Source organism: Podarcis liolepis (genome assembly GCF_965112155.1).
Source record: "Podarcis liolepis genome assembly, chromosome: 2".
Lineage (NCBI taxonomy): Eukaryota > Metazoa > Chordata > Lepidosauria > Squamata > Lacertidae > Podarcis > Podarcis liolepis.
The window spans coordinates 128,265,839-128,292,519 of NC_139555.1; the positions used below are offsets into that span (position 1 = coordinate 128,265,839).

Sequence of the window (26,681 nt, forward strand, 5' to 3'; positions counted from 1 at the left end):
GTTTTCTTTAAGAGCGGGCGCACCACTGCCTCCTTCAGTTCCCCTGGGAATATCCTGGTGCCAAGGGACAAATTGATGATATCACCCAGGGGGGCCCGCACCTCATCTGGACACGCTCTAATCAGCCAAGACGGGCACGGGTCGAGAGGACAGGTGGTGGGCTTTCCAGCTCGGAGGAGTCTGTCCACATCGGCTGGGGATATCCGGTCAAAGTGGTCCAATACTGGACCCGAGGACAGTCGAGGGGCCTCCAGTTCCTTTATTGTATCCAAATTGGCAGGGAGGTCATGGCGGAGCAACAGGACCTTCTCCGCAAAAAAGCTCGCAAATGCCTCACAGCTGTGTGTCAAATTGTTATTTAAATTTGGCTGTCCTTCAAGGGACGTTAATGACCTAATGATACTAAATAATTGCACCGGGCGAGAGCTAGCGGAGGCAATGGAGGCCGAGAAGTAGGACTTCTTAGCGGCCTTCACTGCCATCTCGTAGGTTTTCATAAAAACCCTATAAGATGTTCTTGAGGCTCCGTCACGGGCACCCCGCCATACTCGCTCTAGCCACCTGAGGTCCCGCTTCATTTTCCGAAGCTCCTCGGTAAACCAGGGAGCCCGGTTTCTGCGGGGTCGCAGGGGGTGCCTAGGTGCGATCTCATCGATGGCTGCTAGGAGCTGGGTATTCCAGCCCTCAACAAGCTTAGTCAATGAGTCGCCAGGGGGAGCAAGGTCCCACAAGGCTTGGCGGAATCTCTCAGGGTCCATCAGCCTCTGTGGGCAATCCCAAATTGGCTCGGCACCTAAGCAGGGTGGGGGTGGAAAATAAATCCTGGCTTTCAGAGCGTAGTGATCAGCCTTGGGCTCAGAAATGGCTCCCTCCAGACACCGCCCCCCCAAGGAACACCCTCCAGCTCAGGGGGAGAAGGGAGGGGGGGCTTCCTAGCCAGGAGACCCCTCCCCTCCTGAAAATAATCCCCCCCATCAAGCGTGTTTTTCTGATTCTGGAGCCGCTTTTCAGAGGAGGAAAAGTCTCAGGCGAGGAAGGAAACGCACATGCGACCCGGGGGGGGGCTCAAGGGGGGCAAAGCCAAGGAGGGGGGCGGGGGTTGCTCAGGGGGGCAAATCAATAATAAGGATTGAAAAAGAAAGGGGAAGACCAGGATGGTGGAGAGAGGGTACCAGACTCCAGTTCAGAGCAAGAGGGACCCCTGCCATCCTTTCCCCGTGTTTCCTGCCTGAAAACCAGTTTCTACTGGGCTCCCAGAACCATCTGACTCCATTTCCCACCCCAGAGCAGGGCTGGACCAATCAGAAGCCTCTCCATTGGACAGCTGGCCAATCCCCTTTCAGATTCCCCTGGGCCTCCTCCTCTCCTTCGCCCGTTTCCTGAGGGAGTTTCCCCCCTGAGTTTCCCTCATGGCTGCTCCCCCTCCAAGCTTCTCCTTCATCCTTCCTCTTCCTCTCCCCCCATTATTTGGGGCAGCTGGATAACCTCCCCCCCCCCCATGGCCAGGCAGGCCCAGGAGGAGCCCAGGAGGCGGCAGGGCCAGGAGAAGGGGTTTCCCGCCCTTTTCCGAAATAGGAAGAAACGCCATTTTTTTCCCCGGAGGCCCCAGCCACTCCCAGAGATGCCATGGCTCCCCTGTGGGCCTTGGGGGTCCCACGCTCTCGGGGTCTCTCCTCCCAGATGAAGGAGGGCGGCACCTTTGGTCCTCAGCCGCCTCCCTGCCATGATGGCTTGGCCTCCGCAGGGCAGCCTCTCTCCCCGCCATGTTGGCCCCACGGAGGAGGCCTCTCCCTTGGGAGACGCCAGGCAAGCGGCCTTGGGGGATCCGCCGGGGTCTGTGAAGGGGGCCAGGAGGGAAAGGCCCAAGGAGGAGAAGAATAGAAGGACACTGAAGGACACTGACAAACTGGAACGTGTCCAGAGGAGGGCAACCAAAATGGTCAAAGGCCTGGAAACGATGCCTTATGAGGAACGGCTAAGGGAGCTGGGCATGTTTAGCCTGGAGAAGAGGAGGTTAAGGGGTGATATGATAGCCATGTTCAAATATATAAAAGGATGTCACATAGAGGAGGGAGAAAGGTTGTTTTCTGCTGCTCCAGAGAAGCGGACACGGAGCAATGGATCCAAACTACAAGAAAGAAGATTGCACCTAAACATTAGGAAGAACTTCCTGACAGTAAGAGCTGTTCGACAGTGGAATTTGCTGCCAAGGAGTGTGGTGGAATCTCCTTCTTTGGAGGTCTTTAAGCAGAGGCTTGACAACCATATGTCAGGAGTGCTCTGATGGTGTTTCCTGCTTGGCAGGGAGTTGGACTCGATGGCCCTTGTGGTCTCTTCCAACTCTATGATTCTATGAGAACAACAAAATTGAAAAAATGTACATCAGACATTCGAAAACCAACAAGCCTGCTATCCCAGCTATCCCAACCTTGTTAGCCCCCTAAAAACTCTGATACCCCATAATTAAAGATAATATACTCCCATAGAGACTACCTTACACTGTATTTAAAACCAAAATTGCATTTGGATAGAAACTGTTTCTCAGGCGGCTAGTCCTAGTCTTTATAACCCTGTACCTTCTTCCAGAAGGCAGAAGCTGAAAGAGATCATTTCTGGGGTGCGCACTCTCCTGCACTATCTCTGCAGCTTTCTTATCTAGCACCTTCTGCAAATGCCTGGAGGGCCATGAGTAGTATGCATGAAAACATCAATGCTAAATTGAGCAGATACCTGGAGGCAGTGCGGATTATTGCGGGGGACTTCACTCACACAGATGTGAGGGCAGCACTCCCCAAATCCCATCAGCACATTGAGTGTGCAATAAGGGGAGAAAGTACTCTTGAGAAGGTGTATACGAACATTGGACGGGCATATGAGGCGCACCTCGGTGGTTCAGATCCTGTGTCCCTGCTTCTGACACCAGTCTACACACCCCTCAGGAAAGAAGGCCAGCTACAAACACGGATGGTTACGGTGTGGCCTGAGGGAGCCGCTCAGCAGTTGCAGGACTGTTTCCAGGAGACCGATTGGAATATGTTCCACCATCAAGATCTAGAAACTTCTACATCAACGGTCTTAGATTCGGCACAGGAAATGCACCAGGGAAAGGTATGTTAAGTTGTATCCGAACAGGAAGCCCTGGATGATGGGAGAGGTTAGGAGATTCTTGAAGGCCAGAAACTCTGCTTCTAGAACTGGGGATCGGGTACCGTATGGTATAAAAAGAGCGAACTTGAAGAGGGGTATCAGGAAAGCAAAAGTGGAGTACAGAGGAAAAATTGAGGACCATCTGAGAAATCATGATCCTAGACAAATGTGGCAGGGAGTTCAACATCTGACTGGTTATAAATCAAGAAAGACATCAGTGGTAGAGAGTACGGCTTCCTTGGTGGGAGAGTTGAAGACCTTCTTTGCCCGATTTGAGGTGACACCAACTGTGGCTCCAACAGGGATGGCAGAGCTATTGGCCTCACTACCTGCAGGAAATGCTGTCAGGGTGGAAGAGGGAGAAGCGAGGCGAATATGAAAGGAGGTAAACACAAGGAAGGCTATGGGCCCGGATGGGGGGGCTGGCAGGGTGCTAAGAGATTGTTTGGACCAACTGGCAGGAATCTTTATGAAGATTTTTAACCAGTCTCTGGCCCAAGCCACCGTTCCACCCTGTCTGAAATCCGGTACCATCATACCCCTGCAAAAAACCCCAAAGATAGACAGTCTGAATGATTTTCGCCCTGTGGCGTTGACACCCATTATAATGAAATGTTTCGAAAAACTGGCAAGGAACCGTATCATGTCTGCCAGTAGGACTTGACCCTCACCAGTTAGCATACAAGGCAAAGGGATCCACGGAGGATGCTGTGGCAATGGCTTTACATGCTGTCCAGACTCATTTGGAGAAGAAAGGGAACTATGCGAGATTGTTATTTGTAAACTTTAGTTCTGCATTTAATACTATTCTTCCGCATAGATTGGTGCCCAAACTATTAGACCTGGGACTTTCACAGTGTTTGTGCAGGTGGATATTAAACTTTCTGTTAAACCGTTCCCAACGGGTCAGGATGGATTCCCACGTCTCTGCGGATCTCATGAATATGGGGGTGCCACAGGGGTGCGTGTTGAGCCCACTTTTATATACACTCTATAGAGCTCACTGTGCCCCCAAATACCCCAGTAATAAGATCATTAGGTTTGCAGATGATACAACGGTGGTTGGTTTAATCACGGCTGGAGAGGGGGAGGCGGCCTATAGGAAGGATGCAGAGCAGTTGGGGGAGGGGTGCAGGAAAAACAACTTCCTCCTTAGCTGAAAGAAAACAAAAGAGATTATTGTGGACTTTAAGAAATGTAGAGCACTTGGAATCGCCTCCACGGTCCAGGGACTGATCCGCCCTGGCTTCCTCCTCGGAGGTCCCTTCAGAAGGAGAAGGGGTCCCAGGTCTCCATGGGGGAAAGCGTTCCTGAGGCCTGCATTCGAGGCCAATGCTTTCGCCTTTCAGGCTCCAGCCCACCTTCTCTCTGGTGTTTTTGTCAGCTGTAGAGATGGGATCACATGCAGACATTCCCAAGTTTAAGAAGGATCCCTTGAAAAAGCTGAGAAACCTTCTTCTTTTGCCAATGAACTTTGCCTCTGCCTGATTTACTGGGAAGCAGATGCATCCACTCCAAAGAAAAAGAGACGGAGGGGAATGTGTGCGTCATAAGCTGGGAAGGAGTCGCTGGGAGAGGCAGAAGGTTGTGTTGAGCAGGCGAGGGAAGAGCAGGAGGAGAGAGAAAGAGCCCCAGGGAAAGAGGAGGTTGGGCTGAGCTGGTGTGGGAATGAGAGGCAGAGAATGCAAAGCAACTCCGGAAACGGTGAACAACAGAAGCTATGATCTCGTTTGAGGAAAGGGAATTAAGATGCCTGCTTCCCCATCCCCAGTGGATTAAAATGTTCAAAGATTAGGGAAAGAAGAAAGAAGAGGAAGCAGGATTGGATGGACATTATAAGAGACCAGAATTTTCCATTGTGACTTGGCTGAGATTTGTTGGAACAGTTTTTAAAAGGCTTTATAGAAATTGGACCTAGAAACTGGAGAAATACTAATTTGGATTGTTAGACGATCCTTATAAGAGTCATATTGCACTGTCAGAGTTGGTCAAGATTTGAAAGCTGGGCTAGGGAGGGAAATGAAGGGAAAGTGTCATCTTGGTGAAGAGGATAAGAAGAAGAAGAGTTTGGATTTGATATCCCGCTTTATCACTACCCGAAGGAGTCTCAAAGCGGCTAACGTTCTTCTTTCCTTTTCTCCCCCACAACAAACACGCTTGTGAGGTGAGTGGGGCTGAGAGACTTCAGAGAAGTGTGACTGGCCCAAGGTCACCCAGCAGCTGCAGGTGGAGGAGCGGAGACGCGAACCCGGTTCCCCAGATTACGAATCTACCGCTCTATGCTAAATACCACTTACCACTGTATGCTAAATACAGCTGGGTTTATTCTGGAGTGCAGATTATGAATAATTGTTGCTACAGATTATTTTCAGACGGAGATGGGAGTTTCCTTTTCGGTGCCTGCCCTGTGGAACACCCTCCCAGCAGATGTCAAAGGAAAAAACAACTACCAGACTTTTAGAAATCATCTGAAGGCAGCCCTGTTTAGGGAAGCTTTTAATATTTGATGGATTACTGTATTTTAATATTTTGTTGGAAGCTGCCCAGAGTGACTGGGGAAACCCAGCCAGATGGGAAGGGTATCAATAAATCATCATTATCATCATCTATTTTTTGTATTTTATATTAAGATTCCTTTATTTTGAATTTAGGAGGACACACATAGGAAGAGGAGAGTTGGAGGTGCGAGGGACCTGCAAGGAACGCAGGGAAGGAAGGATCTCTCAGGGAGGGATACGGGGAGGAAATGATATGATATATATGATACAAAGGTCATAAACAGTATTTTTAGTTTATATCCCCCCTTTCTCTTTTCTATACAATTGTATTTTGTAAGGGTTGTTTAATATTTTTTGTTTTATTTCTCTTTTTTGCTTTCCCCTCTGTATGAATTCTGCGATGCGAAGTGAGATGGGAGCTCTTTCTGAAGCTCTTCCCACATTTCAAGCACTGATAGGGTTTCTCCCCTGTATGAGTTTTTTGATGCAAAGTGAGCTTTGTTCCCTCCCGGAAGTTCTTCCCACATTCGAAGCACTGATAGGGTTTTTCTCCTGTATGAGTTCTTTGATGGGAAGTGAGACTATCCTTCCGACTGAAGCTCTTTCCACAATCCAAGCACCGATAGGGTTTCTCTCCTGTATGAGTTCTTTGATGCAAAGTGAGTTTCGTCTGCTCCCGGAAGTTCTTCCCACATTCCAAGCAGTGATACGGTTTCTGCCCTCTATGAATTCTTTGATGGTAAGTGAGACTGTCCTTCCACCTGAAGCTCTTCCCGCATTCGAAGCACTGATAGGGTTTTTCTCCTGTATGAGTTCTTTGATGCAAAGTGAGCTTGGCCCCCTCCCCGAAGCTCTTCCCACATTTGAAGCACTGATAGGGTTTTTCTCCTGTATGAGTTCTTTGATGGGAAGTGAGATGGGAGCTCTTTCTGAAGCTCTTTCCACATTGCAAGCACTGAAAGGGTTTTTCCCCTGTGTGAATTCTTCGATGGGAAGTGAGATGTGCGCTTTGATTAAAGCTCTTTCCACATTTCAAGCACTGATAGGGTTTCTCCCCTGTATGAATTCTGTGATGGGAAGTCAGATGGGAGCTTTCAGTGAAGCTCCTTCCACATTCGAAGCACTGATATGGTTTCTCCCCTGTATGAGTTCTTTGATGCAAAGTGAGTTTCATCCGCTCCCGGAAGTTCTTCCCACATTCGAAGCATTGATAGGGTTTCTCCCCTGTATGAGTTCTTTGATGCAAAGTGAGTTTCGTCCGCTCCCGGAAGTTCTTCCCACATTCGAAGCACTGATAGGGTTTTTCTCCTGTATGAGTTCTTTGATGGGAAGTGAGATTCTGCCTGTGACTGAAGTTCTTCCCACATTTCAAGCACTGATATGGTTTCTCCCCTGTATGAATTCTTTGATGGGAAGTGAGTTCACCACTCAGCCGAAAGCTCTTTCCACATTCCAAGCACTGATAGGGTTTCTCCCCTGTATGAATTCTTTGATGGGAAGTGAGAGAGCTGCTTTGACTGAAGCTCTTTCCACATTCCAAGCACTGATAGGGTTTCTCCCCTGTATGAGTTCTTTGATGGGAAGTGAGATGTGCGCTTTGGTTAAAGCTCTTCCCACATTCCAAGCATTGATAGGGTTTCTCCCCTGTATGAATCATTTGATGAGAATTGAGATGGGCCCTCTGACTGAAGCTCTTCCCACATTCCAAGCACTGATAGGGTTTCTCCCTGCTCTGTCCTCTTTTCTGTGAAGTGAGGCTATCCCTCTGAACGAAGCTCTTTCTTTGACGGGAGGTGGAATGGGAGCTCTGACGGATGTTCTCTCCACACTCTGAATATTTATATGACTTCTCCGCTATGTGGATACTGTTGTGCTCCCCCTTGTTCTTCCCTTCTAATTCCTCACCATCTGCAATGAAGAGAGAAGCGAATTAGAGCCTCAGGAAGAAATGGAGCTCCAGATCATTGAACCAAGTTAATGAATGCTTGTGATATAGGAAGAACTAAAAATAGTCAATCAATCAATTTCCTTTATTCGACCGATAGTCAGAAATAAAACATTACACAATAATTATAAACTATAACATCATAGGGGTACATAAATAAGGTAGGGCCACAGTACTAGACCTCTCACAGATAACCCACATCAAAGCATTCAGTTATACGTTTCCGACACTTGAGTGCCAGGAAAAGGAATTTAGCCACTGACAAAGTTGTTTTCCCAGAAGACTTATTTAGCAGATATGCTGTCTGCTTTCCTCTTTGTCGGGAACTGAGCTGGGGTAAGTATGGAGTTATAAGCTACTGTCTTAAATCGTTGTAGATGGGACAGCTCAGTAAAATGTGCTCTGTGGATTCTACCTCACCCAATGCACAGTGGCATAATCTCTGGTCATATGGGACTCCTCCATATCTTCCCTTCAGAACCGCCAAGTCAAGAACATTCAGCCTAGCCGCAGTAAATAGTCTGCAGTATTCCACGTAGTGGATATCCACCAGGTAGCGAGCTGGAGCAGCCCGATACAACTGCTCCCCCAGAAACAACCCAGGTTTCACACGGGCTATGTCCTCCTGTCTGGCAATATCCCTTCATCTTTGAGCGATCACCGCCTTTGCGTGGCTATACGTCATGGACTCTATATAAAGGGAGGACAACCCACACTTCTGCACTTCCTCCACTATCTCCCCTTCCCATGGAGATTTAAAGTTATCCCTCAGAATCAAGGGGGCCAAACCCACCGGTCTGAAACAGAGCTTGAGCCATAGCCATAACTTCGCTTTCAGGGCCACATACCTAAAGGCTTGACAACCGGTTTCCAGTCTCATGATCGCGCCTGCCACAGAGGGGGGGATCCTGAGTATGGCCCTGAGGAATTGGGTTTGGATAGATTCCAATTTTTCAAAATCCCTACGTGAGCCCAAGGCAATGCCCACCAGCAGAAGAGGGAGGACTTTCATTTTAAAGAGTCGCAAGGCAACTTTGACAGTTTGTGCCTGTTTCTTGGAGTACAGGGTTCTAATCACCAAGGCTGCTTTGGATGCGTTCGAGGCTATGTATTCTCTGTGCGCCAGGAAGGACCTATTTGATCTTACAACCTGACCCAGGTATTTGAAGCAACTGACCTGCTCTAAAGGAATACCATTAATTGACCATAGATTAGGTTTCAGTCGAGAAGCAAAGACCATTATTTTGGTCTTGGCATAATTTAGTTGGAGCTCGTGTTGGGTCTCATATTCATGAAGAGCTCGAAGCATCCTCCTTAATCCGATGGGGGAGGTAGCTAATAGGGCGGCATCATCCGCATACAGTAGGACATTCAAGGCTCGTCCTGCCAGTTTTGGTGGATGGAAATCAGCATTTGCCATATGCACCACTAGCGAATTAATATAGAAATTAAACAGAGCAGGGGCAAGCAAGCAGCCCTGTCTTACCCCCCTAGTGGTGGCAACCGGATTGGAGACTAGCCCCTTACTATCTATCCTAATCCTCAAGAGGGTATTTGTATGCAAATTAATAATCAGCAAGAGAAGGCAGCGGTCAATAGATGTCGCTGCCAATTTTGTCCATAGCTGGTTCCTGGGAATTAGATCAAAGGCCTGCTTAAAGTCTATAAAGGCGACGTGGAGGGCTTTTAGGCCATTGCCAGCGTACTTGGTGGCCAAGTGATTTAGGATTAAGATTTGGTCTGTTGTTGATCTTCCGGGGCGGGGGTCAGTACCTTACGGATTTCTCTTCTTTCTGCAGTAACGGACTTTGGGCAACCCAGCTCCCGGCTTGATTTGTTGCCTGTCTCCGGATCCCGTTGAAAGGGCGAAGTGGATCGTAGGCCCCCGGACTCCTGGGTCCCCCCTCTTTGGCTGCCCAGTCTTGCCCCTCCGGCCCCTTGTGGGAAGCCCCCTTCCCCTTCCTTTTTGGGGTCAGGGGTCTGCTTGGCTTCGCATCCTGCAGATTCACAGCTGTGATTTCAAGGAGGGGGCCAGATCTGTGCATAGCAAAAGCCCCCCTTTCTGGCAGTCCCTGCCCCTCCTCACTTCCATGCTGTGAAATGATTAATTGGAAGGGAGCCCTGAGGGTCATCTAGTCCAACCTTCCGTAAGACAGGAATCGCAACAAAGGCATCTCTGAACTCTGCACATGCTCTAGGAGACTCTTGAGGGGGCCTGTGTTGTCTTTGGGATTGTGGGAGAGAACCTTTTTGGAGTAGTAGTAATAATAATAATAATAATAATAATAATAATAATAATAATAATAATAATAATAATTTATTATTTATACCGCGCCCATCTGGCTGAGTTTCCCCAGCCACTCTGGGCGGCTCCCAAGCAGTGTTAAAAACAGTACAGTGTTATATATTAAAAACTTCCCTGAACAGGGCTGCCTTAAGATGTCTTCTGAATGTCAGGTAATTATTTATCTCTTTGACATCTGATGGGAGGGCGTTCCACAGGGCGGGTGCCACTACCGAGAAGGCCCTCTGTCTGGTTCCCTGTAGCCTCACTTCTCGCAATGAGGGAACCGCCAGAAGGCCCTCGGCGCTGGATCTCAGTGTCCGGGCTGAACGATGGGGGTGGAGACGCTCCTTCAGGTATACAGGACCGAGGCCATTTAGGGCTTTAAAGGTCAGCACCAACACTTTGAATCGTGCTCGGAAACGTACTGGGAGCCAATGCAGATCTCTCAGAACCGGTGTTATGTGGTCTCGGCGGCCACTCCCAGTCACCAGTCTAGCTGCCGCATTCTGGATTAATTGTAGTGTCCGGGTCACCTTCAAAGGCAGCCCCACGTAGAGCGCATTGCAGTAGTCCAAGCGGGAGATAACTAGAGCATGCACCACTCTGGCGAGACAGTTCGCGGGCAGGTAGGGTCTTAGCCTGCGTACCAGGTGGAGCTGGTAGACAACTGCCCTGGACACAGAGTTAACCTGCGCCTCCATGGACAGCTGTGAGTCCAAAATGACTCCCAGGCTGCGCACCTGGTCCTTCAGGGGCACAGTTACCCCATTCAAGACCAGGGAATCCCCCACACCAACCCGCTCCCTGTCCCCCAAAAACAGTACTTCTGTCTTGTCAGGATTCAACCTGAGGAACCTGAGTAGGGGAGACTGACTTGAGCAAAATCAGCATATCCCTCCCACCCCAAAATAAATAAATCAGAATGTGGGTCATTGGGTATCCCTTTACCTCCCCCTCCGGGGCATTTGAAGTGGTACAGTCCAGAGCCAAGTTTATCCCCTCTAGAGACATGGGTGCAAAAGGAGCCCGTTTCCCCACAACGTCCCTGCAGAGATGGCCAGGCAGAGCAGCTTTTGTTCCCCTCGGCCCTCTCTCTCGATACGAACAAGGGCGTCTGCGGTTTCTTTTCAAGAAAACCTCCTGCCGTGCTGGTTTAGCTCAGCGCGCGGGGAGTGACCGAGCGGGTGGCAGGATCCACGGGCCACATTTACAAGCCTGGTGGGCCAGATCCGGCCCGTGGACCATAGTTTGAAGATGCCTGGTCAAAAGCCTCCTCCATTTTTGAGGGCCAGGAAGTGAGTGGCCCCTGCAGCTTCGCCTGCTGGAAAGGGGGCCACATGCCAGAGGCCAGCCTGGCAGGGTTGTTGTGGAAGGAGGAGCTCCTGGGAGGAAAGGAGGCGCCAGGGAAGTGCCATTCTGTCAGTAAAGCGCCTCCGTCCCTCACTCCTCCTCCAAACGAGAACCAGGGGTGGGTGTGTGGCACACAACTGTATTTTTCCATGTATAAGATGAGCTTTTTTGACCCCAAAGCTCATTAGCGGCTTAGCGCTATTAGCGGCTTAGCGGATCAGCTGATAAGTGGCTTAGCGGATCAGCAGATAAGCGGCTTAGCGGATCAGCAGATAAGCGGCTTAGCGGATCAGCTGATAAGCAGCTTAGCAGCTTAGAAAAAGGGAGGGAAGGGGGGGGAACCTGCAGGAACTTGCAAGACATTTTCGTCTTGCGAAGCAAGCCCATAGGAAATTCGTTTTGCGAAGCACCTCCAAAACGGAAAACTCTTTCGTCTAGCGAGTTTTCCGTCTTGCAAGGCATTCGTCTTGCGGGGCACCACTGTACAATTGTGTTTTGTTAGAGTTGTTAAATAATTTTCGCTTTATTATTTTTCTTTTCTTGTTTTCCCTCTGTATGAATTATTTGATGGGAAATGAGACTTTCCTTCTGACTGAAGCTCTTTCCACATTCCAAGCACTGATATGGTTTCTCTCCTGTATGAATTCCTTGATGGGTTGTGAGATGGGTGCTTTTGTGGGATGTGAAACACAAGAGCAATCAAGTACAGTGGTACCTCAGGTTAGGAACTTAATTCGTTCTGGAGCTTCATTCTCCCCCCCCAAAAAAAAAATTATTCATTTTATAACACTAATAAACAACACAAACAGAAAAACAAACAATACAAATTATTGTATTGTCCTTATTTTTTCTAAACATTGTTAGGTGGGCTTCCCAAATCCCCCCTATCTGATTTTCATTTTACCTCATCTTTAGCAGTTACATATATCATAATTTCTAACCTTTTTTTAAAATCACGCTTACTTTAACCATAAAAATATTCATTTTATTACTTACAGATAATACTATTTTAAAATACACTATCTTCTACTTCTAACCCTACAGCCTTTCTTAATAAATGTGTTTTTCAACACTTTTTTCAGCTCATTAAAAATCATAATATTGCGTCCCACATCCCTGGCCCATTCAATCATTACAGATTTCACTTGTTCATCTTTCGTATGCCATTCCAGCAATCAATTATACATCTTAGATAGATTTTTTGTTTTTGCATCTAATAATTCCATTTCCAGTTTGGATTTCTCTGTTTGAAAACCAATTTTCTTATCCATTTTAAACACTTCATTTATCTGAATGTACTGGAACCAATAATCTAATTTATCTTTCAACTGATCATAATATTTTAATCTAAATTGGTCCCCTACTTCCATCAAAATATCATTATACTTCAACCACGTGGTGTTCATATTCAACCTTTTATGGGTCTTAGCTTCAATGGTGATATCCACCTGGGTGTTTTCCTTTCTAGCAAATTCTTATATCTTATCCAAACATTGTACATAGATTTTCTAATTACATGATTTAAATCCTTTGTGAGCTTTTATCTCCTGACAGTAAGAGCTGTTTGACAGTGGAATTTGCTGCCAAGGAGTGTGGTGGAGTCTCCTTCTTTGGAGGTCTTTAAGCAGAGGCTTGACAACCATATGTCAGGAGTGCTCTGATGGTGTTTACTGCTTGGCAGGGGGTTGGACTCGATGGCCCTTGTGGTCTCTTCCAACTCTAGGATTCTATTATCTTCTCATAGCACAAATATGTTAGGATATTTCCGTTCCACCTTAAAAGGGAGCAGGCTTTGTGAATCACAGAGTCTGCGTATTTCCTGTTCACAGGATGTTTGTGTTTTGATAGAGCTGTTCTCTCTCTCTGCGCCTGAACACGCAAGCAGGCAGTCATGTTTTTTCTTTGTCCTGACCGACGCTGAATAAACTTCTAAATAATACTCTCCTGAGTGCGTCTTTCGCTGTACGAACTCTGCGATAGAGCGTGCATGCGCTCTGGAATGTGGAAAGCTATTTTCTGGAGCTCGTGTCGCTAATTGCTGATACTGTATCTACAGGAGGTCAATGGACGTCCGGAGTCGACGTGGAGGCAGTGATGGCCTATGTCTCCCTGGCAGTATCCCAACAACAGGTTTTGGGCCCAGATTCACGGCACTTACAGGAGAGTAGGACTGCGACAGACTGCTAAGGTATGTGTGGGGAAAGCGAGAGCAAAGGCTTTTCTGTTTGCCGCGGCAAGAGACTCTGATGTCCGGCTGGCCTAATTGGCCTGGGAGCCGAGCCAAGCAGGCTTCGTGATTAATGGGAGCCAAGATAAGGAGTCTCTGAAGTGAAAAAGACTCACGGCTCAAGTAAAAAGCTGGAATGGAGTTTTTCCAAGCTTCTGAGGCTGCTGAATGCCCAAAATTAAATGGCCACAATTATGCGACCTGGGCTGTGTGGTGTGAAAGCTTACTATGACAGTTTGGAGTGTGGCATACTGTGTGTGAAGCCCCTCCAGTTCCTCTGACAGATAGATGGAAGGCCCAACATTCAAAAGCCATACACGTAATAGTCTTGTCCGTCTCTCTGGAGGAAATTGCTACGCTAGCTGGCAACACGACTGCACGTCAGATGTGGAATGCTTTGAAAGTAGCTCATCTACCAGTCATCCCAGCCCAGAGTTTGACTGCATCGGAGGTCCTGGCTGTTTCCTAGAATGCGAGTGAATGCAGGGATGCTGAGGGCACCAGTTGCAAGCTGCAGGGGGAGCTGACTGTGGTGTCATCCCAGGCAGCATTCCAGCCTCCAGGGGGAGCCAAGGAGTCGGCAGCTCAGAGCTCTGTTTCTCATGGGAGCCAAGGTCATCCTCACAGATACCGGAAGGCCAGAGGTAAACAGAGACAGATGCCTGCAGATGGCCTAAAGCAGAGGGAGGGTGAACAGCCCACGCCAGTGGAAAACAAGGCTTTGTTTGCTGGCACAGCTTCACCAAAGGCTAAAGGCAAGTTTGATGGCCAGGAGCAGGGGGGCAAGCAGCAAAAGCCCACGCCAGTGCAAAACAATGTTTTGCTTGCCAGAAAAGCTGCTCCAAAGGCCAAGGCCAAATTTATCGTGGATTCTGGATGCACCCGCCACCTATCAAAAGACCGGCACCTGTTTATCTCCTTCACGCCTCAAGACGGAGAGACCCACCTGCTGATGGAAGGACGTTGCAAATTGCATGAAAAGGGACTGTGAAACTGGCAAGTCTGCACACTACCATCAGAGATGTACTTTATGTTCCAGGTGCTGCAGACAATTTGCTCAGTGTCCCACAGCTGATTGTGCGTGGCTTTGAGGTTTCCTTCAAGAGGAGCGTCTGTGTCATCAGGAAAGGCAAAGAGGACATTTTGCATGCAAAGTTTATAGATGGTTTATTCTGTATAACTTATGATGACATTGCTGTTGTTGTGTCTAATGTTGATTCTTGTTGTGTTGCACAGACTAACAAAGTACTTCATGCAGGATGTATTCATGAAACACATAGAAGATTTTGTCACATGTCTTGGCAGGCGCTGGCCAAGATGCCTGAGTTGGTTGAAGGTTTGAACATCAAACCCTATAAGTTTCACATGAAATGTGTATCTTGTGCAGAGAACAAGGTGAAGGTTGCTCCAAAAGGCAAGGAGTCTAGCAGACAGGCTTCCAAACCCTACCAGCTAGTCCACACAGACCTGGTTGGTCCACTTGCGCCCTCTTTGGGAGGAGCAAGGTACTTCATGGTTCTAATTGATTCTTTTTCTAGGTACATTCATGTGTTTATGCTTGAGCAGAAATCGCAAGCGTTTCCTAGGTTCAAGGCATTCTGTGCTTGGTTGGAGAATGTTCACGGTAAACGTATCGGCTGTTTCTTTACTGATCGGGGCGGGGAATTCACTTCTCAGCAGTTTGAAGCTTTCCTGACTGAGAAGGGAATCCAGCATGACTTGTCAATGCCTAGATCGCCATGGATGAATGGACTTGCTGAGCGAGCAAACCAAACCAATCTCCCTGAGAAGTTTTGGGGGGAGGCTCTGTCAACGTTAGTTTATACCTTTAATCGCAGACTGTCATCACCTATTGGTTGTACTCCCTATGAGAAGATGTTTGGTAAGAAACCTAACGTCAAGCACATGAGAATCTTTGGTTCTGACATTGGGTACACACCCCACAGAGCAACAAGCTTGGGAAGCGTGGGGCACATGGTTTGTTCATGGGGTACGAAAAAGGTGCATACAGGGTATGGATGACTGACTCGAAGTCCATTAAGTTCACAAAGAGTGTTGAGTAAAATCCTATGTGGGGGGGAAATGTGGGAATTTTCCAGAGTTACCCAGAGGAGGATGAAAGTGATGTGAAAAAAGCAGATAATGTTGAGGAAGCTGATGATGATGATGATCAGAGTTCGGATTCCAGCTCAGTGGGCGGCGCTGCTGCTGGTGTCAGTGACAGTGATGACACAGCAGACTACAAGAGCGCAAAGGCCTCAGTCAGACCATCTGATGCGTCTGACAATGAACTGGAAGAACCACTGTTCACCATTGGTCACTTTTCTCCTAAGAAGGAGGAGATGAGTCCAGAAGACTTGCGTCTAGTACGTAGGTCTGAAAGGGCGACCAAGGGCAGACCTCCAAAGAGGTATGCTGATGAGTTTGCTAAGACAGCAACTGCTGTTCTTAGTAGCTCAGAGAAGGTATGGGAACCTTCAAGCTTCAAAGAGGTTCAGGAGTTAACCTCTAAAGATGCTGAGCCTTGGCTTAATGCCATGAAGGCTGAAGTTGATTCCTTGAACAGGAACCAAACTTGGGAGCTGGTACCGGTAGTCCCAGGAATGAGACTGGTTGGCAGCAAATGGGTCTTCAAGACCAAGACAGACCAGAATGGCAAGGTAGTCAGACACAAAGCCAGATTAGTTGCCAGAGGTTTTTCACAGGTACCAGGACAGGATTACCACGAGACCTACTCACCCACCGTCAAATATGAGAGCATTCGGCTGATGCTCAAAATCGCTGCAGAGAAACTGCATGTTTCCCATCACAACATTAATACAGCTTTTTTGTACGGGATTTTGGGGGAGGAGCTGTACATGCTTCCACCTGATGGAATGCAGATACAGAAGGGAATGGTCTGTAAACTGCGGAAATCCTTATATGGTCTTAAGCAGAGTGCCAGGTGTTGGAACACAAAACTCACTGAGACGTTGCTTTCTCTAGGTTTTCACCAGGGCAAAGATGATCCATGTGTGTTTGTCAAGGAGGAGGGGCAAAACAAACTATTGTTTATGTTTTGTTGATGATCTTCTGATGTTTTGGAAGAATCAGGCTTTCTACCAAAGCACCCTAGCTCAGCTGAAGGATCACTTTGACATGAAGGATCTTGGTGAGGTATCCAACTATCTTTCTCTGCAGGTGGAGAGGGACCAAGCAGGTAATTTTCTGGTATACACCAAACACAGAAAATTGCTGATGTATTAACCAGGTTGAATTTGGTTGATACAAACCCAGCAGACACACCGATGGTGACAGGTTACCAGGTAAATAGTACTGCTGAAGCGTTTTCTGACACTACGCTGTACAGATGCATTCTAGGCAAGTTGAATTTCATTGCTAGATGCTCAAGACCTGACATAGCTGTAAGCACTAACCTGCTTAGCAGACATGCTAACAATCCTTCTGTTCAGGATTGGAAAGCTCTGAAGTGCATAGCCGGCAATTTGAAAGCGACTATGCACTACAGGCTGAGGTTCACCAGTCAGAAGACTGGAGATCTTGAAATCTTTGCAGATGCTAGTTTTGGAAGTGACACCACAGATGGTACAAGCACTTCTGGAGTGTGCTACATGTACAACCACTGTCTGTTTGACTGGTTGTGCAGGAAGCAGACGACAGTGAGCCTAAGTTCCTGTGAAGCAGAGCTCAATGCTCTGTCATTTTCACTCATGGATTGTGAATGGTTGATGCAACTGTTTAAGGACATCGGAGTTTCTGTGAAATGTCCTATACAAGTGTATCAAGACAATAGATCCTGTTTGGCTTTGCTGAACTCAGAGAGTTGCAAGCAAAGAACCAAGTACTTGCAGATTAAGCTACATCGTGCAAGAGAGTGTATTCAGAAAGGACTCATTCGGGTGTCCTACATGCCAGGAAATGAAATTCCTGCTGATCTGTTGTCTAAGGTTGTTAACAGAGAGCAACTTAAGGTTTATGTACAAAGGTTGCAATTGGGTTGAACCACAGGTACTACAGGTTACACGGAAAGGGGGAGGATGTTAGGATATTTCCGTTCCACCTTAAAAGGGAGCAGGCTTTGTGAATCACAGAGTCTGCGTATTTCCTGTTCACAGGATGTTTGTGTTTTGATAGAGCTGTTGTCTCTCTCTCTCTGAGCCTGAACACGCAAGCAGTCAGTCAGTCATGTTTTTTCTTTGTCCTGACCAACGCTGAATAAACTTCTAAATAATACTCTCCTGAGTGCGTCTTTCGCTGTACGAACTCTGCGATAGAGCGTGCATGTGCTCTGGAATGTGGAAAGCTATTTTCTGGAGCTCGTGTCGCTAATTGCTGATACTGTATCTACAGGAGGTCAATGGACGTCCGGAGTCGATGTGGAGGCAGTGATGGCCTATGTCTCCCTGGCAGTATCCCAACAAAATATGCATGCCAACCAAATACTTTATCAAAACCTTCCAAATCTAAAACGTGTATCTTCCAACAAAAACCATTCTGGAATAATCTGCGAGCAAGGATGGGCACTGAGTTCTTGTCCTTGGCAACCCAGCAGAGAAGTTGACATGGCCTCTCCCACCCACCGTAACCTCTAATAAAAACCATTCTTTCAACCAGCAAAAGGCTGCTGCTTCAAAAATAGCTCCTTAAATCTGACAGGAAGAAACCCCCTCTCTCTTTCACATCTGTTAATAATTTAAACTTAATTCTGGGGGTTTTTCCCCTGCCAGATAAATTTAGATAATACTTTTTGCCATTCCTTAAAACAATTCAACTTGTCAATGATAGGGAGAACTTGAAACAAAAACAACTTAGGCAATACATTCATCTTTACCGCAGAAATTCGACCCAACAAAGATAGTTTCAACCTTGTCCAGATGTCCAAATCTCTTTTGATATCCTTCCATAACTTTTCATAGTTGTCTTTATACAAATTATCGTAGTATGGGAGCAGCTCTGAAACAGATAAAAAAGCTTTACAGCGAACAATTAAAATTGCCCAGAACGTTATTGGGCTCCGACTACCAACCCTGGATGAGATCTTCACGTCTCGCATCTTGAAGAAGTCACATAATATTCTGAGAGATCCCACCCACCCTGCTCACAACTTCTTTGAACTATTGCCTTCGGGCAGAAGATATAGGACAATGAAAACACGAACCACACGCCTTCTGAATAGTTTCTATCCAAGAGCTCTGATTGCACTAAATAATGATCTCAGGGCCAGTTGCAAGGTTTAGTAAGTAGGGAGTAGAAAGAATGAGATAGGTTTTAGGTTATGTTATGCCTTTAATAGGTCATGCTATATTCTGGATTATGTTATGTTTTATAGATTATGTTTAAATAGGATGAGAGTTCGGAGATACGTGCAAATGTATATGTGAACCCGGTCTTTGGGTGGGTGTTTGATTTTCGTTGTTGTGTATACTGTGTATATACGGACAATGACAATAAATTTATCTAAATCTAAATTCAAATTTTTGCAGTCATATTTACACCCAGATATTTCACCTTTTTCACAAACTTCAGCCCTGTGGTTTCCTCTAAATTAGGTTTTTCATGTATCGTTAAATTTTTTTCTAAGACTTCGGTTTTATTCTTATTCAATTTAAAACCTGCAACCTGTCCAAACTCTTGAATTATCAATAGTGCTTTGATTGCACTGATCTCAGGGTCCTGTAAAGTCAATACCAAATCATCAGCAAAGGCTTTTAACTTACATTGCTTAGTTCCCACTACTATGCCTTTAACTTCCTCATCCTTCCTTATCCTATTCAGCAGCACCTCTAGGACAGAAATAGAAAGCGGGGGGGGGGGGGAGTGGGCACCCTTGCCTGGTTCCCTTCTCAATCCTAATTTCTTCTGAGACCACATTGTTAATTATAATTTTTGCTTTCTGCCCAAAGTAAATTGTGTTAATACCATTTAGAAAGTTTTGACCAACCCCCATTTAACATAAGTTCTGTTTCATAAAACTCCAATAAACATTATCAAAGGCTTTCTCTGCATCAATAAATATTAACATTGCTTTAGTATTATTTTTTACCTCTAATCTTTCCAGCACATCTGCTATGTTCCTAATACAGTCGTACCTCGGGTTAAGTAGTTAATTCATTCCAGAGGTCCGTTCTTAACCTGAAACTGTTCTTAACCTGAAGCACCACTTTAGCTAATGGGGCCTCCTGCTGCAGCCACGTGATTTCTGTTCTCATCCTGAAGCAAAGTTTTTAACCCGAGGTACTATTTCTGGGTTAGCAGAGTCTGTTACCTGAGGTACCGCTGTATTATCTTTCTTTTCTTTTTTTAAGCACTGCCCTGCAGCGTTGTGATTATATTTTTTTCTTTTTTTTTCTTAGTTTCCAATACAAATATATAATAATTTCATATTCAAATTTTCACAAATTGTCTCTTTTTGGACTTCCTTCAGCTTCTCTGAAAATCATCCATATATAAATTTAAGTTACACATTTCCCAAGTTTGTACTGTCATTAATAAACCCTCTCACTTCTATTCCCTTTTAACAATACTTCTCCAGTTTCACAGTGCTTCTTAAAACCCCACTAGCATTATCTGCTCATCACAAAAACTTTTCAGATAATCTGTAAATTTTCCCCAGTCCTCGATAAACTTTTGGTTTCGAAGATATCTAATCTTCCCAGTCAGTCTGCATAGTCTAACAGCTTCCTTCTCCATTCTTCCATTGTCGGTATTTCCTCTTGTTTCCATTTCTGGGCCAGTAGAATTCTTGCTGCTGTAACTGCATATTGGAAGAGTTTGCAGTCCTTTCTTTTCATTTCATGTCCTGTAAACCCTAAAAGAAAAGCCTCTGGTTTCTTTATAAATGTATATTTTAACATCTTTTTCAATTCATTATATATCATCTCCCAGAAACTTTTCACTTTCTTACATTCCCACCACATGTGATAAAATGTTCATTCTTTTTCTTTACATTTCCAACATTTATTACATATCTTAAACATTTTCGCTAACTTTACCGGTGTTATATACCATCTATATACCATTTTCATGACATTTTCTTTTAACGTCATACATGCTGTAAATTTTAAGTTTTCCTTCCATACTTTTTCCCAATCTTCAAATTGTATGTTATATCCAAAATCCCTGGCCCACTGTATCATTACCGATTTAACTTCTTCATCTTTCGTGTACCATTCCAATAACAACCTATACATTTTTGACAAAATTTTACAATCATTATTTATTATTTCTATTTGAAATTTTGAGTCTTTTTATTCATAACCACTTTCTTTAATATATATTTTAAACATTTCATTTACCTGAAAGTAATGCAACCAATCATAAACACATTTGTCAGAGCTGCCTCAGGTCCCAGCTCACAAGAGACCAACGCCAAGTCCAGTTTATATACAAAGATGTTTATTGAAGTTCATTGTTCGCTCCACAGCCGAGGCGCGCAGCCCCACGTCTGTTACGCTTAGACCGCTGAAGTCCCCTCTGAGTCAGTCCCTCCCCTGCACCAGTTTAAGAGGCTTGTGCTGCTCCACCTCTTCCTTTCTTTCCTTTTCCACAGGGTCTTCCTGCCCGCTGGGGTTTCGCCCCTCCTGGATTCCCCTGACGCGGAATCCCCAGACAGCTCTTCCCCCCTCCTGCGGGCTTTGGGACCTGGCTCCTCCTCCGGGCTCCCTGTTCTTCCACGCGCCTCCACATTTGAACTTGGCGCGCGGGCCCAACTTCTAACCTTCCTCTTGACAGTTACACTACTCCCTGTACTACCCTCCCCTTTCGGGAGGACATCTTGCTCCGATCTTCCCCCCTTCTCTGCTGTCGGAGCTGCTTCCCCTGTCACACTGGAATCTCCACCCCCTTCACTGTGCTCTGGCGGGGAAGCCGGTCCCGACTCCCAGCTCCCACTTTGGGATCCCCTGCTGGTCCCCTGCTCCTGACGAGTCCCCCCTGTGACTCCCCTTGGCCTGACCACAGGCGCCCCCTTCTGGGAATCCTCCGATTCACTTGAAAGACTCGTGGAATCCCTCGAGTCATTGTCATCCTCTTCCTCGCTGTCCTGGGATTCTTCCCCATCGCTCTCCGTCTCCTCCCTCCCCTGTGCCTCTGTCCCTGAACCCCTGACAACATTCTTTAACTTGTTCATATGGTTTCAATTTCCATTTTCCTCCTCCTTTGATTATCGCATCTCCATATGTAATCCATTTACCTCTCATGTTGATTTTCTTTACACTCATAACCTCTAATGGGGATAACCAGTGAGGAGTTATTGGTTCTAATAGGTTTTTATACCTAACCCATACTTCAATTATTATTATTTTTTTATAAAATATTTATTAAGGTTTTACACAAAGAAAACAAATAGATACATACAATAAAAAAACAGAAAAACAAACATAGCCGAAACAATACAAAAAAGTACAAAAAAGGAAAAAATACATCAAAATAGATAATAAAAAACATAAAAAAGAAAAAATCAAATTTTTAGTTTTGTACTTATTTTACCCTCTTTCTTGACTTCCTCGCATCTCCCTTTTTTGTGTTCCCCCTTTACCCAGTCAGATTCAGCAAATCCTTACCCTCTTTCAAATCTCATTAATAATTATATAGTTCAACCTATTATGTCACCGATCTTTCTTATCTTTTCAGTTCAATTCTTACCTATTCCTTATAACTTAATCACTTGTACCATATTGTTTAAGTTCGACATAATATATCTCTAGTCTTTCACCCATTTTTTAAATCATTTTTGCATACTCTTTTTAACTTTATCACTAATGCCATATTATTTTTATATCCAACATCATTTTAACATTCATAAATTTTGCAGTATTTCTGCAGGTAGTCTTTAAACTTCTTCCAATCCTCTTCCACCGACTCTTCTCCCAGGTCTCGGATTCTGCCAGTCATTTCTGCCATCTCCATATAGTCTATCACTTGTATCTGCCATTCTTCCAAGGTGGGCAAATCTTGTGTCTTCCAGTGCTTTGCGATGAGTATTCTTGCTGCTGTAGTTGCATACATAAAAAATTTTCTATCTTTCTTTGGCACCAATTGGCCGACTATGCCCAGGAGAAAGGCCTCTGGTTTCTTAAGGAAGGTATATTTAAATACCTTTTTCAGTTCATTATATATCATTTCCCAGAAAGCCTTAATCTTTGGGCACGTACACCAAAGGTGAAAGAATGTACCCTCAGTTTCTTTACATTTCCAACATTTGTTATCAGGCAAGTGATAAATTTTAGCAACCTTGACTGGGGTCATGTACCACCTATAAATCATTTTCATAATATTCTCTCTTAGGGCATTGCATGCCATAAATTTCATACCGGTGGTCCACAACTTTTCCCAGTCAGCAAACATAATGTTATGGCCAATGTCTTGTGCCCATTTAATCATAGCCGATTTAACCGTTTCATCCTGTGTATTCCATTTTAACAGCAAATTATACATTCTTGATAGTATCTTAGTTTTAGGTTCTAACAGTTCCGTTTCCAATTTTGATTTTTCCACCTGGAAGCCCATTTTTTTGTCCAAATTATAGGCCTCTCTAATTTGATGATAATGAAACCAATCTTGCACTTTATCTTTTAGTTTCTCAAAACTCTGAAATTTCAATTTATCTCCTTCTTGTTCTAATATCTCCCAATATTTCGGCCATTTGGCCTCCATATTGAGTCTTTTCAAAGCCCCTAACCTATACTTCAATTAAGAGACCTCGGAAAATGTGGTTCTCAAAACCTTTGTGAATTTTCTTTCCCCCGCACTGTATTATCTTTCGTATGCCTCTCAGGTTAAAAACCTGATTGATATTTATGTATGTGCTTATTCAAAACCTTCTTCAATCTTGTAGCCAAAATGTTTGCAAATATTTTATAATTGACATTCAATAAAGAAATTAGTCAGTAATTCTTTACTTGAGCTCTATCTGTATCTGGTTTAGGTATCAGAGTGATGAATGCCTCTTTCCAGGACCCAGGTGCTTTGTCCCCCTGTAAAATCTTGTTACAAACATCCATCAATGGTTGTATCAGCCAATCCTTAAATATTTTATAATATATGGATGTTAAACCATCAGGTCCTGGTGCTTTGCCTATTTTCATTTGGTCAGTTGCCACTTCAACTTCTTGTCTTGTAAACAGTTCATTTAGTAGGTTCTTTTAGTAGATTCTGACTATGCTACCACTCAGTGGATTTGTAACTGGCTGACTGACCGAACCCAAAGGGTGCTCATCAATGGTTCCTCTTCATCCTGGAGAAGAGTGACTAGTGGGGTGCCACAGGGTTCTGTCTTGGGCCCGGTCTTATTCAACATCTTTATCAACGACTTGGATGATGGACTCAAGGGCATCCTGATCAAATTTGCAGATGACACCAAACTGGGAGGGGGGGCTAACACCCCAGAGGACAGGATCACACTTCAAAACGACCTTGACAGATTAGAGAACTGGGCCAAAACAAACAAGATGAATTTTAACAGGGAGAAATGTAAAGTATTGCACTTGGGCAAAAAAAAATGAGAGGCACAAATACAAGATGGGGGACACCTGGCTTGAGAGCAGTACATGTGAAAAGGATCTAGGAATCTTGGTTGACCACAAACTTGACATGAGCCAACAGTGTGACGCGGCAGCTAAGAAAGCCAATGCAATTCTGGGCCTCATCAATAGGAGTATAGCATCTAGATCAAGGGAAGTAATAGTGCCACTGTATTCTGCTCTGGTCAGACCTCACCTGGAGTACTGTGTCCAGTTCTGGGCACCACAATTCAAGAAGGACACTGACAAACTGGAACGTGTCCAGAGGAGGGCAACCAAAATGGTCAAAGGCCTGGAAACGATGCCTTATGAGGAACGGCTAAGGGAGCTGGGCATGTTTAGCCTGGAGAAGAGGAGGTTAAGGGGTGATATGATAGCCATGTTCAAATATATAAAAGGATGTCACATAGAGGAGGGAGAAAGGTTGTTTTCTGCTGCTCCAGAGAAGCGGACACGGAGCAATGGATCCAAACTACAAGAAAGAAGATTCCACCTAAACATTAGGAAGAACTTCCTGACAGTAAGAGCTGTTTGACAGTGGAATTTGCTGCCAAGGAGTGTGGTGGAGTCTCCTACTTTGGAGGTCTTTAAGCAGAGGCTTGACAACCATATGTCAGGAGTGCTCTGATGGTGTTTCCTGCTTGGCAGGGGGTTGGACTCGATGGCCCTTGTGGTCTCTTCCAACTCTAGGATTCTATGATTCTATTTTGTCCGCTGGAATTTTATGCAATCCATTTTTGTCCAAAAACTCTTCCATTTTTTCATTTTCTTCTTTTTCTTTTTTAAAAGCTGCTTGTAGTACTTGTGAAAGCATTTTCTAATCTCTGCTGGGTTCTCAATATTCTTGCCATTCTCCATAATATTGATTACTGTACTCTCCTTCTGTCTCTTTTTCATTGCCAAGCCAATAATTTTCCACATTTATTTGCCGATTCAAAAGTCTTTTGTTTCATCAATTTAACTTTCCATTCAATTTATTAGTTTACTATTTGTGAATACTGAAATTGTAACGCTTTAATTCCCTTTTCAATCTGTTGATTTTTTGGGGTTACATCTCAGTTTTTTCTCTTTCCCTTTCAATTGAGACAGAATTTTTTCCTTTTACTCATTCTGTGCTTTTTTCCTGACAGAATTCTGTTGAATCCGAAAACCTCGCATTATAGCTTTACTTGCATCCCATACGACCCTTGCTTCAATTCCGGGATTCAGGTTCAACTCAAAATAGTCCTTTAGGGTCTTCTGAGCTTTATTTACAATCAAATCATTTCTCAGTAAAGCATCATAACATACATAAAAGGGGATGTTTGGACCAGCCAGTTGGAACTTCCTGTTTCTCCTAGGCTGCCTCTGCATGTGACTAGAGGTGGACGTGACCTCACCTGCCCAGGCAACTAAAGAGCAGGAGTGGTCAGCCATCTCTCTCTCTGACCACATTTGCTGAAGAACCAACATCTGCTTAGCCTAAGATGCTCTCTCGGCTTCCAGCCGAAAGAGGACAAAAGGTATGTCTCCTTATGGGATAGTTTCTAGGTATATTACTTCTCTAACTTAAGTCTGCCTTCTGGGATCCATCTGTGAACAGAATGTGAGTAAACTTTTTTATACTTTTATAGAAGACTGTGCCATGTCTATCTTTTGATGAGGTACTAAAGGGGAATATTGCCAACGAAACGTATTTTAAAGGCTTTAGCGAGCGTGAGCAAACGCATCCGCTGCACAAGTTTAAAAAGGGGAATGTTACTCTGCTAAATTGTAGAATTTGTTAATACAAGTTGGAAAGGATATAATCAAGCAATATATCCTCTCCCGCATCCCTGAACATTCCCACAGACTTAACTGAAGCTCTTCCCACATTTGAAGCACTTATACTTTCTGACTTGTATGAGTTCTTTGATGGAAAGTGAGACCGCAATCGTGACGAAAGCTCTTTCCACACTCATGGCAATGAAAAGGTTTCTCCCCTGTATGAATTCTGTGATGGCGAGTGAGATGGGAGCTATCAGTGAAGCTCCTTCCACATTCGAAACACTGATAGGGTTTCTGCCCTGTATGAGTTCTTTGATGGGAAGTGAGACTGTTCCTGTGACTGAAGCTCTTTCCACATTCCACACACTGATAGGGTTTCTCCCCTGTATGAATTCTGCGATGGGAAGTAAGATGGACCCTCTGACTGAAGCTCTTTCCACATTCCAAGCACTGAAAGGGTTTTTCCCCTGTGTGAATTCTTTGATGGGAAGTGAGATTCGCCTTCTGACTGAAGCTCTTTCCACATTCCAAGCACTGATAAGGTTTCTCCCCTTTATGAGTTCTTTGATGCAAAGTGAGCTGGGCCCCCTCCCTGAAGCTCTTTCCACATTCCAAGCACTGAAAGGGTTTTTGCCCTGTGTGAATTCTTCGATGGGAAGTGAGATTCGGCTTCTGACTGAAGCTCTTTCCACATTCCAAGCACTGATAGGGTTTCTCCCCTTTATGAGTTCTTTGATGCAAAGTGAGCTGGGCCCCCTCCCTGAAGCTCTTCCCGCATTCGAAACACTGAAAGGGTTTCTCTCCTGTATGAATTCTGTGATGGGAAGTGAGATGGGAGCTCTGACTGAAGCTCTTCCCACATTGCAAGCACTGATAGGGTTTCTCCCCTGTATGAATTCTTTGATGGGAAGTGAGACTATACTTCTGATTGAAGCTCTTTCCACATTCCAAGCACTGATAG

The 26,681-nt window shown here is 45.2% G+C and overlaps 2 protein-coding genes and 1 long non-coding RNA gene across 3 annotated transcripts in view; 1 reads left to right on the forward strand and 2 right to left on the reverse strand.

Moving 5' to 3' along the window:
• Positions 1-26,681, reverse strand: part of LOC310702287 (uncharacterized protein) — a 213,331-nt gene that overhangs the window by 178,983 nt on the left and 7,667 nt on the right. The window lies entirely within an intron of this gene.
• Positions 1-26,681, forward strand: part of LOC310702297 (uncharacterized protein) — a 636,573-nt gene that overhangs the window by 84,130 nt on the left and 525,762 nt on the right. The window lies entirely within an intron of this gene.
• LOC310702308 lies at positions 20,830-21,677 on the reverse strand. The gene is made up of 2 exons (XR_014523444.1): positions 21,409-21,677; positions 20,830-21,366 (listed from the first exon to the last, which is right to left on the reverse strand). It is a non-coding gene; the product is annotated as an uncharacterized lncRNA (long non-coding RNA).